Source organism: Microtus oregoni, unplaced genomic scaffold (assembly GCF_018167655.1).
Source record: "Microtus oregoni isolate MIOR12 unplaced genomic scaffold, Mior012 000003F_ref0000135, whole genome shotgun sequence".
Taxonomy (NCBI): Eukaryota; Metazoa; Chordata; class Mammalia; order Rodentia; family Cricetidae; genus Microtus; species Microtus oregoni.
The window spans coordinates 62,139,978-62,152,160 of NW_024543062.1; positions in this window are offsets into that span (position 1 = coordinate 62,139,978).

The window sequence follows — 12,183 nt, forward strand, 5'->3', positions numbered from 1 at the left end:
GGTGTTTAAACTTAAGATGACCCTCTTTTTTTTTTTTTTTTGTGGTGCTGGGAATTGAACCCAGGGCCTTGGGCATTCAGGGCAAATGCTCTATTACTGTGCTACACCCCCAGCCCCGTAAGCTGCTAATAAGATAGAGAGACTTGGTTAGACTCGGGGTTTATTTCAGTAAGACCATATCACAGGCAGGGCTGCGTCCTTCCTGTAGCATCCTTCATAGGTATACAGTGCCTTGCTGCCCTAGATTTTTTGCTGTTGATATTGATTAGTGGATGGGTGGTGTCAGCTGATCTATCTGATAGACTTTCCCACCAACCTTGCATCTAGGCCATTGGTGATCATTGCCTGGATCTCATTTCATTAGATGTAAAATTACACACTTCTGCCTCTCTCCGTGTCTGGCTGTCTCTTTCTACTTTCATTCTATCTTTTGTTCCTCCCGTGTGTGTGTGTGTATAAGAGAGAACGGGGGGAGGAAGAGAGAAGTTTCAAACCATAGCTGAGGTGCGTATTTAACACACCAAAGCTGGCCCTGGCTGCCTGGTTCCCCCAGCATCTTTCAGTCACTACCTGTTACAGGGTAGGGCTGCACACCCTGTACCCTGAACTCCCCAGCCCAGGGGACATTGTGGTTACTCTTCTCTTTTGGACCTTTGGCTCTTGGCTGCTGTACCTGGTACCCCTCTCTACTTTCTCCTCTCCCTAACCCTCCCCCTTTGCCAGCTCAGTCTGGTCATGTCCGCTCTGGGCTCTCCCAGATGTCCCTGCCTCTGGCTATGCTCTCCTCCATATCTACGATAAACTTCCTTCTCCACCTTACCTAGGAGCAGCCTTGTCCTTTTCTCTCCTTTTTATTTCTTTTCATATTCGTGTGTGTGTGTGTGTGTGTGTGTGTGTGTGTGTGTGTGTGTGTAGCTTTTTGAGACAGGATATCATTTTGTATCCCAGCCTGACCTGGAACTCACTCTGAAGCCTAGCCTAGCCTTATTCTCTCAACTCTCCTGCCTCAGCCTCTCAACACTGGAATTATAAGTATTTACTACCACACCCTGCCCATAATTTTCAATTTTTAGGGTAGCTTCTTTGTTATTTAAGACAAGGTCTCTGTGTAGCCTCAGCTGTCCTGGAACTCACTCTCTAGACCAGGCTGGCCTTGAACTCACAGAGATCCGCCTTCTTCTGTCTCCTGAGTGACAGAAGTAAGTGACAGGAGTAAAGGTGTGTGCCACCACTGCCAGGCCCCAAAACATTTTTTGGAGACAGGATCTCAGCATGCAGTCCTGGCTGGCATGGAACTCACTATGCAGACCAAGATGGCTTCAAACTTAAAGAGATCTGCCTGAGTGCTGGGACTGAAGGTGTACACCACCATAACCCAGATATTTTTAAACTTTTTACCATGGGTAATGTTGAGTACATACAAAAGCAGACAGAGAATATGTTGAATGAGAAGAAACCACTCTTCAGCTTCAGTTCCCAGCCCTTGAGCAATGTCGTTTAACCAGTGCCTCCCAGCACTTCTCCATGTAATGTGGAAGCAGATCTCAGACATCCATTTCATTAGGAAGTCAGCCTGTCTGTCTCTTTTCTTCCTTCTTCCCTCCCTTCCTTCCCCCTCCCTCCCTTCTTCCTTTTCCAAGACAGGGTTTCTCTGTGCAGTCTGGCTGTCCTGGAACTCAGTTTGTAGACCAGGCTGGCCTTGAATTTAGAGATCCACCTGCCTCTGCCTCCCAAGTGCTGTCTAGCAGCAAGCATTTATAAAAGAGAACATCATTTAAAAAGTCACAGATAGGGGCTCGCAAGCTCTTGTAGAGGACTTGGACTCTGTCCCAGCGACCTCATCAGGTGGCTCACGGCCACTATAACTCCAGTTCCAGGGGATCCAGTACCTAATTCCTGGCTTCCATGGACACTGTATCCACACAGTTCACATACAGAGAAATAAATATACATAAATAAAATACACATAAATAAAGATAATTAAAAAAAAAGTCATGTAGAAACTGAGCATGGTGGTACAGGCCTTTAATTCCAGCACTTGGGAGGCAGAGGCAAGCAAACCTCTGTGATAAAGATAAAAATAATCCCAGACTGGGTATGGTGGTGCACACCTTTAGTCCCAGCACTTGGGAGGCAGAGGCAGGCGAATCTCTGAGTTGGAGGCCAGTATGGTCTACAGAGTGAGTTCCAGGATAGCCAGGACTACACAGAGAAACCCTGTTTCAATCCTCCAAAAAATAAAAAATAAAAAATTCCTTCTATCACAATAATAATTCATATAAGCAAATACCTAGCCACTGTATTTCCCTGTCTTTTAAACTTTGTGTGTGCGTGGGTGTGTGTTGTCTGCACATTAGTGTGCAGGTACTAATAATGCCTATTGCACATGAAGAGGCCAGAGCAGGACGTGAGGCATCTTCCGCTAACACTGCCTGCCTTATTCCTTCAGGGAAGGTCTGTCTTTGTTGTTGTTGTTGTTTTGTTTTTTGTTTTTTGTTTTTTTTTATCATATTTGATAGCAGCTTTTTTATTGGTTACAAAAACCTAAGCCCATATACAAAATTAGGAACACGTTTAGATGCCTCTTTTGAAAGAACATTTTAGTTATTTTTAAACTGAGTTTAAAAAAAATAAAAACAATGCAATTTTAAAACACTGTTTTGAAAACTTAAAAGTGCAGCAATACACTCAGTTCCTTTGTCTACGAAATGGTGCGATTCCAATTCAGGCCTGGTAAGGTCACGGCAAACTGAATCAAGCCGACGCACAAGTCTGCACTGCTTGATGCTACTGTTACTTAAAGGTTAGTTTGCACTTAGGACGCGAGAGGAAATAGGGATCATCACAGTAGAGGCCCAATTTTCATCTCAATGTGTGCAAATTTTAGAAGGTAACTGTCAGTTAAGTAGGGAGAGCCCAGAAGAAACTAAACCTGAAGGGGGACAATTCACAACATCAAGAAGATTTGGACTTTAAGGGTTTCACCAAAGTTTGTGACCTTAATTCATTCTTTGTTATTCCTTCTTTTAGTGAACACTACACAGTTTCAAAATTTAGACAAGTGTTTGAACAGGATGCAGGATGTTTTTTTGGCTGGCCTCTCTCTTTGTTTTTGTTTGTTTGGTTTTTGTTTTTGTTTTTTTGTTTGAGACAGAATTTCTCTGTGTAGCTTTGGAGCCTGTCCTGGAATTCCTGCTGTAGACCAGGCTGACCTTTAACTCAGAGACCCTCTGAGTTTGGAGTGCTGGGATTAAAATTGTGTGCTACCATGGCATAGGTTAGGTAGGGTCTTTTAGTGAACCCGGGTCTGGCTGGCCGTTGAACTTCCCATATCTGCTTGTCTCTGTTTCCCAGTTCTGGGCTTTCAGTCACAGACAGCCTGCCTGACTTTTTTTGTGGGTGTCAGGGATTTGAACTCAGGTCTTGATGCTTGCAGAACTCTTACCCACTGAGCCATCTCCTTAGCCCCGGGGAAGAATACATACACACACACACACACACACACACACACGACTTTTTTCTTTCATGTTGGGGCCTAAGTAAATCTCATATGTTGCAATGGGTTCTGTATCTTTAAGTCTCATAATCCATGGTTACTGCTTCTGTTTTTTTTTTCTTTGAAATGTGTTAAACCGGGAGGCTTATGCTGGAGACATCTGCATTCCCATAGTGACTCATGTTTTCTCTTGGACAGAATCTCATGTAGCTCAAGCTGGCCTCAAACTCAGTATGTAGGGTAGGGATGACTTGAACCTTTTTACATTTATTAACTATGTGTACACGGGGCAGGTATACTCCAGGGTAATCCTTTTATATGGGTCCTGGGCAAGGCAGCCGCACTGACTAAGCCATCCTGCTATGCCAACAATGAACTGATCTTTCTCTGCCTCTTGAGTGCTGGGATTATAGACCTTCGCCACTGAGGCCGCTTCTGCAGTGATGGGGATCGGTGCCTGCTTGGCATACACGCTAGCAGCGCAGCTGCATTTCCAGCCCTTACGTGTTCTCATTGTCCTTGTGTTTTCTGCAAGCTGCTGTTTAAAGTCAGATTAGATAAGATTTGGCTTGTTTGTGTTGGAACACTGAATTGATTTCTGCACCTGCAGGTACTGTCTGAGAGACGCCTCAGCTGCCTCTCTTGTCGGGCGTTCAGGAATCACTGACAGCTTTTACTTAAAATTGCTGTAGTTTGAGTGCTTTTATCGGGTATGTTTGCCACAGTGTTCCTGACTTCTTTTTTATTTTTTTAGATTTTAGAATATTTGGAGTTTTTTTTTTTAGATTTTAGAATATTTGGATATTTAAAATCTCTCTTAGAGATGAGATACAGACCTAAACACAAAATGTCTTTATGCTTCCTATGTTCCTTGAGGTAATTTTATATCATATTTTCATTGTGAGCATGGTGTGGCATCATGTTGGCACTCGGGGTTTTGAATCTGGGGAACTGAAATATTTTAGTTTAGGTATACACAGCTCATATTTGCCATGACGGAAAAAGGGTGATTGCTGTAATTTAGAAAAAGCTGTGCCAGAGAAAGATGCCATGCCACAGAGCTCAGGTGGAGGGTTTTTTTTTTAATTGGGGGAGAGTAAATGGGAAAAGGGGGAGGAGAAAGGGGAGACCAGCCTCTGGGGACAGGAGTAGCAGAAGAGAGAGAGAGAGAGAGACTGAGAGAGAGAGAGAGAGACAGAGACAGAGACAGAGACACAGGGAGTGGGTGGGATCCTTTTAAAGGGGAACACAGTGAATGTACACATAGTGGCTACAGCTGAAGACGTGTACCCCAAGGTCAGGCCAGTATAGATGCCTGAATACTAACATCGATCACCTGTCCTTTCTTCAACACGTCCCTGACTCCCTCCTTGTGTCTATTGTTTTGTTATTAAAAAACCAGATTCCCCAGCAAGTATTTTTCTTTCCATGGGTTTAAACCAGTTTATTGTGTTTTGATTCTTATTCAAGTACACACTGTCTCCTTCTAGGCTAGTAGGAACCTCTTTAAATTAGTGTCATAGCCCTTAAGACTCAGTCCCAAGTAGGCTTTGGACGTTTATTTGCATTCAAGCCCACACTAGCATGCAAGCCCAGCTTGCGGACCTGGGATGAGCTAATTCTTCTTTTCATGGAAATGGTAGCTATAGTTGCCACTGGGACCATAAATACCACCACAGGTATTGGAGATGTTTGCTATGACTAAATTGGTCTTTGGTTTAGGGCCTTTTTCAGTGGACAAAGCTAAAAATGTTTCTGTTTGCTTGAGACAAGGTCTAACTATGTATTCAAGGTTACCCTTGGATTCTTGATCCTCCTGCCTCCATGTTCTAATTTATGGGATCGAGGTAGCCACCATGACTGACTAATATATATACTAATTATATATATATTATTAATATATATAATATGTATATATATTTAATTTATTTTTAAGGTTTATGTGTCAGCCAGGTGTGGTGGTGCACACCTTTAATCCCAGTACTTTGGAGGCAGGGTCAGGAGGATCTCTGAGTTTGAGGTCATCCTGGTCTGCTGAGTGAATTCCAAGACAGACAAAGCTACACACAAAAAACCCTTGTCACAAAACAAACAAACAAACAAAGGCTTAGGTGTTTTACCGTACGTTTCTCTGTCCTCTATGTGCCTGCTGTACCAGCAGAGGCCAGAAGATGGCGTCAGATCTTTTGGAACTGAAGTTACAGTTAATTGTGAACCATTATATTCTGTCCATTCTGGGAATCAAACCCGGCTCCTCTTGAAGAGCAGCCAGCGTTCTTAACTGTTGAGCTCTCTCTACAACCCCATATAGTAAATGTTTTTGTTAGCATTGGGGATTAAACTCATTGTCTTTCACGTGGTAGGTAAGCACACTGTCCCCAGAGGTATGTCCTGACCCCTCAGGAACAGTTTATTAAACAGACACATCAGGACTTCTGATTCAAACTCAAGATGACAGCTTTTATTTCCACATGTATCTTATCTAATTTTCCCCACACTGGCAAAGAACTGAAGGCCTGGTCCAGAGCACGTACGTGTGTGTGTGTGTGTGTGTGTGTGTGTGTGTGTGTGTGTGTGAAAAGCCCACTGTCAGGTTATCACTGTGACTGGCCATCAGCTCAGAACCTGACCCCTAGAGCCAATGGTTGTTTTATCTTTTCTTCTCCACAGGATTTACAAAGGATGGATCCTTAGGAACCAGGAAGCTTAGGCACAGAGTAGCATTTCTGCATAAATTCTATAAATTCTGAGTAACTGGGATGTGTTACCGTCCCCACAGGTGACTAGGTCTTCTGTAGGTTTGAGCCACATTCCTCAAACTAACTCCCGACTTACTGAGAAATCAGAAGGGCAGGGAAGCAGGAAGAAGGGGGCTATGGAAAGCTGGTAGGATGTGGTCTCCTACAGGAGCTAACTAGCCCTCTCACTGTGGCTGGCAGGCTAGTGCAGCCTGGGCCCTGAGGGTGCTTTTCATGGGGGTGGAGAGGAAAAAGCTGGGCTAACTCTAATGCAGAGACGTGTCAGACAGTTGAGTAGCAAATGCAGACTGAGTTCAGAAGCGGGGAGGATGTGATTTCTCGTGGACGGAGGAGGGAAGTCCAGATTGATATAACTTCCTATGGCCCCCATAAGCTCTTAGGGGATCTCTGTTTACAGCCTGGTTTACAGAACAAGTTCCAGGACAGCCAGGGCTACACAGAGAGACCCTGTTTTGAAAAAAGAACAACAAAAATAAGTAATTTCCCTTAGGAAACTAGTTTAGAGCTTTTTTTCCCCACTTAATGAACTGAGAAAGATGTGTGTGCTTCAGTGGATAGTGTATGTATTCACTCAGCCTTCATGCATTAGTAAAATCCCAGTCTAACAGGACTGAAGAGAGAAGGCCCAGAGGTTAAAAGCACTGGATGCTCTTCCAGAGGATACAGGTTCAAATCCTAGCAAACACATTGTGGCTCATAATGGTCTGTAACTTCAGTTCCAGGACATCTGATGCCCTCTGCAGGCTTCCATGGGCACCAGTCATATAAATCATACATAGGCATGTATGCAAGCAGAATACTCATACATATAAGATAAAATTTAAAAACTTCTGGGGCAGCCTGGGTTACATACATAGCAAGACCTCAATTCTGCATCCCAATATCCCTCACAAGGATTGTCTGATGGCTGGTTGACTATGGTGAGTCAAGGACTCTTAAGAGACTTCACACTACTCTCCCTCTCTCTCCCTTCCCTCCTCTCCTTCCCTCCCTCCTTCCTTCTCTTCCTCTTGAGTCAGCATCTTTCATCTACCCCAGGCTGGCTGCAAGTTCAGTTTGCAACCAAAGATGACTTTGCAGTTGCAACCATGCTGCCCCTACCTTTCTAGTGCAGGGCTCACAGGCATATAATATACCCTCGTGCCTGGCTAGAGACGCACACTTCTGCACATAGCACACGAGCCAGGTGCTGCTCATATTGCTCCATCCACCGCTTTCACACACTAATCCTGCTACCCCAGCTCAAAGCCTGGCCTAACCACAATGAGCTGTTTCCTGGCACCCAAGCAAATTTTGCTCATGGGTGACTCCGTGCCTTTGCGCCTGCTGCATCTCCTCTGTGGAAAAGCCTCCGCCTTGTCTCTGCCCCTGAGGCTGTGTTTATTCTCCAACTCTCCACTGCACCTTTTTCTTTCATGGCTCCCTGAGGCTGTTCCCTCTCTCCTTTGTGTGCCTATATCGTGTACTACTATGGAATTCATGAAAATTAGGTTGCAGCTTCAACTTACCTGACATAATCATAATCATCGGTCTATTTTTTTTTCTGAGATAGGGTTTCTCTGTGTAGCTTTGGAGCCTTTCCTGGAACTAGCTCTTTTAGACTAGGCTGGCCTCGAACTCACAGAGATCCGCCTGCCTCTGTCTCCCAGGTGCTGGGATTAAAGACACATGCCACCACTTCTGGGCATAATCATCTATCTTTAATACAAACATTCATTAAGCCACCACCACGTGAGAGGTTGAAGACGGGGATGTAGTTTCTACTTCCTTGGATGTCTGCAGCCAAGAGTGTTCACAGACACCATTCCAGAAGACGTGATGGTGGTGGGCAACTGGCTTAGCACTAGTCGAGTGGGTAGAGGGTCCCGAGACCGCCTGAGATGAGGCCGTGGGGATCAGGACGGGCTTCTTGGGGAAGTAACACGAAAATGAGCGCAGACGCCCAAGCAGGGATCTCCCACCTGCTCCCTGCCAAGCTCTTCCAGCGAGAAGCCTGCATCTTAGTCATGGCTGCGTTGCTCCATGTCAGCTCAGGGTTTCTGGCACGAGGCTCTTAGTGTGTATGTGCTCGGTTAAATGCACGAGCGAGCAAATGCAGTGCATGGCCAGGTGAAATGCTGAGCAAGAGGGTGACCTCAGCCTGACACTCCCGTTAACCGCCCAAACTGACACTGAGGCCGCCTTGGCCTTTGCATAACCCATAGTTTATTGTGGATTTTCCTGACCTTTGCGCTGAGTTCAGTGATACAACAGCTGTCTGCATCCTAAAACCCCAGTGCATTCCTGAGACGGCAGATAGGGCTCAGCCAGTCCACTGTAATAAATAGATACTCTTTCCCCATATATAACATAGGAAGTGTTTAAATCCTAAGTTAGACACAGGGACACTAACAAGAGTAACTAATGAAATCAGACAATTGTAGCTATATCCCACAATGGAAGTTGTGTGGATGCGGTCTCAGCTCCCACAGGCAAGTTATACTTTGTGGAAACTCTGAACGATGGCTTATGTCTTAGGTAAGATGGGGCAGGGTAACGCAGACTTTTTCACGCTCATCAGAAAAGCAGGCGAAACTCTTATGAATTGTCTGCTTCTAGAATTTTCCACTCATGTTTTTGAATTGTGGGTGACTGTGGGAGACAAACCACAGAAAATGAAACCAGGGAGAATGGGGAACCATTGTGCTGTGGGAGTGATCAGTGGTTTCACAGTTCTGAAGAAGAATTTGTGGCTTCTGTTTTGGTGTATGGAGCCAGAGCCGCTTATTTTAGAAGCACTTGTGAGGATGAGTGATGCTTTCCTAAACTACCTTGTGTTTTCCTTAACATAAAAAAGTCCTCTCCCCAAAGAGTAACACCATCTTTTGCTGGTGAGTGAGTCACAGGCCTTTAATCTCAGCACTTGGGAGCAGAGACAGGTGGGTCTCTGTGAGTTCAAGGCCAGCCTGGTCTACAGAATGAGTTCCAGGACAGCCAGGGCTACACAGTAAGAAATCCTGTCTTGGAGGGAAGGGGGAGAAAAAGAAAAGGTTGTAAAGAGTAATAGGAAGGAAACATGGGATATGGGAAGAGGTTGGGAGAAGCCATCCAGATAACTGAGCTAGCCTTGACTTTGTAACCTGAGTCCCAGGAACCTACTCACCTGGAAGTGCCCTGTTTGCAGCCAAGATCAGACCTCATAAGTGACCATCACCTGCCTCTAAGAATATGCTGGTGAGTTGGGGGTGTATCCGTGAGTAAGAGCACGTGCTCCGTAAGTGTGATGACCTGATGTAAAAGCCAGGCATGACCGCACATGCCTGTAACTGCAGCACCAGGAGGCACAGATAGGCCCATGACAAGCACTCACTGGCCAGCCAGCATAGACTAAATGGTGAGCTGCAGGTTTAGTGAGAGACCCTGCCTCAAAGCAACACAGTGGAGAGCACTAGAGAAGGACACTGATGTCCTCCGTTGGCCTCTGACTGAGCACACAGGGCATAGGTGCCCACATCCACAAACTCATGCATCTGCACTATAAACACACATGCATGCATGTATGCGCACACACATATACACACATACATACACACAAATATGATGATTTATGTGTCTGGATGAAGTACCTAGATACTTTTTCAGTGTTACAGTGAACCTATTTTAGGTGAGACTAACATCTACCTAGCAGCTAAGTAGAGCTGATTGCCCTTCTGTATGTGAGCGAGTCTCAGCTAATCAGCTAACAGCCTGACTGGAACACAGAGGCTGAGCCATCCACTAAGCACAAATGAACTCCTCCTGCCTGTCTGCCTTTAGCTGGTCATTGATGTCTTGCATCTTGAGCTGTGGGACGTCAATGGAACCACACCACTGCTCTCCTGAGGCTCCAGCTTTGGAAAAGTGCAGATCTGAGGATTTGGCAGCCTCTATAATTTTGTAATCTGATTTCTCTCTCCCTTCCCCCATCGTGTGTATATGTCTGTCCTTGTGTTCGTGTGTAACCATGTGCATGAAGTGGACAGAGGTCAATACGAGTGTCTTCATCTACCATCTATTACTCTCTATTTTATTTTTGTTTTTTTGAGAAAGCATTTCTTATTGAACCTTGAATTCATTGGTTTGGCCGGACTAGATGGCCATTGAGCTCCAAGGATCCACCTGTCTCTACCCAGACCCTGCTCTGCAATGCTGGAATTAGAGATGTCTACACTACACCCTATTTTTATCCGCTGTGAGGTATCTGAACTCAGATCTTTATTCTTTTTTTTTAAATATTTATTTATTTATTATGTATACAATGTTCTCTGTGTGTGTGTATGTCTGCAGGCCAGAAGAGGGCACCAGACCTCATTACAGATGGTTGTGAGCCACCATGTGGTTGCTCGGAATTGAACTCAGGACCTTTGGAAGAGCAGGCAATGCTCTTAACCGCTGAGCCATCTCTCCAGCCCTCAGATCTTTATTCTTGAACAGCAGGCATTTCAACAACTAAACCATCTTCCCAGGTTCCTAATGATCCAGTTCCTTCAATTTTAAAAATTATTTATTTTTATTTGATGCATTTGAGTGTTTTGCCTGTGTGGTGTGCATGTGCGTGTGTGTGTGTGTGTACTATATGTATGCAGTGCCCCATGAAGGTCAGAAGAAGGCATCAGATCCATGGGAACTGAAGTTAAGGTTGGTAAGTCTCCTGAAAGAGCAGCAAAGGCTCTTCACCTCTGAGCCATCTCCTTACCTGCCCCATTCTTTATTGTAATTTCTTCCCTCCCTCCTTCCCTCTCTTCCTTCTTTTTTGGTGTTTTTGATACAATTTTTAAAAAATATTTATTCATTTATTATGCATACAATATTCTGTCTGTGTGTATGCCTGCAGGCTGGAAGAGGGCACCAGACCTCTTTACAGATAGTTGTGAGCCACCATGTGGTTGCCGGGAATTGAACTCAGGACCTTTGGAAGAGCAGGCAATGCTCTTAACCACTGAGCCATCTCTCCAGCCCCTTTGATACAATTTTTTCACTATGTAGCCATTGGGCCAGGAAATTGTAGTGACTCCCTTCACCCTGCTTCTTAAGTGCTGTGGAATAACAGACATGAACCAACACAGCCAGCATATAACTAACACACATACACACACACACACTCCCTCTACTCGTTCCATTTCTCTGGAGAGCCCTGATTATGTGGCATAGCTGTGTAGGAAGCCCAGGGCTGGGTAGTGCAGAGGGAGTCGTTCCTGTGTTTACTAACACCAAGTAAGCTGTGAACTCTGGATGCTAAAGCTAGACAGACTCTCAGTGAATGACAGGGGCTCTAGAACCAGTCTTATCCCTGACCTTACCTGGAGACCATACTCAGAAACAGGACTGTAAGTGCAGGGGCTGCAGAGATGGCTCAGGAGTTGAGTCCTTGCTACTCTTGCAGAGGACTTGAATTCAGTTCCCAGCACCCATATGAGGTGGCTCCCAACCACCTGTACCTCCAGCTCTAGGGGATCTGACAGTCTCTTCTGGCCTCCTCAGGCACCTGCACTCAGATGTACATACACATACAATTTTTTAAAAAATGGCTTTATCGGGCAGTGGTGGCTCATGCCTTTAGTCCCAGTACTCAGGAGGCGGGGCGGGGGGGGGGGGGTAGATCTCTGTGAGTTTGAGGCCAGTCTGGTCTACAGCGCAAGTTCCAGGTCAGGATCCAAAGCTACATAGAGAAGCCCTGTCTCAAAAACAAAACAAAACAAAAGACTTTGAACACCAGAATTCATGGGAAAATAATATGTTGGCATTGCTTTTTATGAAAACTTAAACAACTGGATGAAAGGTTTCCCCCTCAAATTTTTTATTTTCAGTTCTGAGCACTGAACTCCAAACTTCACACATGGCAGACATTCTCTCCCCTTGAGCCGCCCCTCCAGTCATGAAGAGCCACTCAGCCGTCCATGCAGTGGGTTT